Genomic DNA, 2215 nt, shown 5'->3' on the forward strand with positions numbered 1-2215 from the left:
GAAATCAGCGAGCAAAAATCAAAACCAAGAAATCTCTAAAAATGGAAAAGAAAATCCAAGTCTTGCAAGATAAACTCAAACAAGAATGTTTATACCAATGTCTCCAACAATATGAAGAAAAAGAAAATAAGCATGTAATCATTCCTTCTTATGTTGAGATTTAGAAAAACATACCTTGCAGAGTTGTGAATGCTTTAGGCTTTAAGATAACAGTGATTGTAAAAATTCAGCCACAATGAATACTTTCTGTCTTATATGAATCTTCTTGTTCCCAAGCATCATCTTAATCATTTTCTAAAAGAAAAGGAATGCTTGAAGAAACAGATTTAAAGGTTCAGAAACTTCCTGGTGTGGCTGTTTCAATGAGGATTATCGCTGCTCCTTGAAATAAAGCCAGGAGAAGAGTATGGACTTTGAAAATATGATTCGGCAGAAGAGTGAAAAATTTTGTGAAGAGCTGCAAAACAGAGTTTTATATCAGCATAATTTAAAAACAAAAATGAAACTAGAATGATGAAATGGAAATTAATGAAAGTGGGTACATGAATCTTACCATTGGATCATTGTTTTTTATCTTACCTAAAAGGTATCAATTTCTCCAAACTAGCTGATTCCTTATTTTAATTATCATTAAAAACATGAAGAAATCCCACTAACCAAAATCCTATAACCCAAAATCATTATTTATTTTATTTAAACTAAAGCAAGCAGTAAAATGTAAAAATGAAATGCCTAGTGTTCAAGGGAATTAAAAATAAAAGAAATGCATCAGAGATGAGAATGAGAATTTGCAGTAATGACTATTCCTCAAAATATTATAAGTTTAATATAAACTCCATGATTTTATAAATAGTTCGGAATCAAGACCAAATCTACGATAATAAAATTTAAATATGAAGATAGAGAGGTCTTGAATTCCATTTTTAATTATGGAATTATATATTTAAACTAAAATGTATGAGAAATTGAAATAATTTGGATATGCTGTAAATTGGTCATTAATTGCTTTCTTACCATAGTGGTTACCCAAGTTCGCTTTTAAAATAACACATTGCCGTATCGGATGATTCACATAACATGTTTCTTCACCATGCTTCAAATTTAATCTGCAGAACTTCACCTTTATTGCTATGCCATATATCGATTAAATGTTAATGGCTCATAGGCATGCATTGGAAGCTATTGCATCGGAGATTGCAATGGCAAATTGCCGATAAGAACATGTGCAATGAAATGAAGCGATCGCATCATTAAAGAAATATTATATCGGGGATCAGAGAATAAATTGCATTGTGCTTCCCATATTGCAAAATACACATTGTAGATTCAGAGAGGTGATGTGAGCGTAAGAATGTGATGAAATGATTGCAATATCGGCGATGCGATGGAAGTCGTAGCTAATCGGAAATCGGCAAACTTTGGGTACCCGATGTAACACAATATATTTTTTTCGATGCCGATATGCGATGAAGAGTGGACCCGATAACTTTTTATGATGGGATTTTAATAACATATCTGATCCGAGATATCGGCCATAAATAAAACTGCAAGGAAGCGATTGCGATATCGGCGATGCGATGGATGACGTAAATCGGCGATCGGCAATCTTAAGCACCCGATGTAACACAATATGATTGCTGCGATGCCGATATGCGATGAATGACGTGGCTAATCGGCGATCGCGATTGGCAATGTTATGCGCACGATTTAACAATTCTCGATATGCCGATATGTGGTGAAGAGTGGACCCGATAATTTTATGTTGAAAATTTGATAACATATCGGATCCGAAACATCGGCCTCCTTTAAAGTTATACTCCTACCATTATTGCGATTGATCAGACGCGATTTTTTTATGAATTTGCTTTGAATTTCATATCGGGTCTGGAATTATGTGTTTATCGCAATATCAGTAAACTCGATTATCGAAGATCGGCGATTCATGTTCATGGAAGTATACTTCACTTGGAAAGCTCCGATATGCGAAATGCAATATGGCATATGAGTAAGATAATACATCGGAGGTCTTTGATGAGCGAAGAAATGCTAAGAGCTATTTCCGATGAAATCTTATGATGCGAATGGTCTTATGATATTCCTTGAAATTTCAATTGGGTTTTCTAAGTGAATAAAAGAAAAGTTACAAAAATGCTTGAATTCTAATAAATCAGAATTAAATTTCCCTGAACCTGTTTGCAAATTTGAAATGAGTTCG

The sequence above is a fragment of the Pinus tabuliformis genome, chromosome 4_1, assembly GCF_031772625.1.
Source record: "Pinus tabuliformis cultivar Carrire ecotype Pingquan chromosome 4_1, CPIR1, whole genome shotgun sequence".
Lineage (NCBI taxonomy): Eukaryota > Viridiplantae > Streptophyta > Pinopsida > Pinales > Pinaceae > Pinus > Pinus tabuliformis.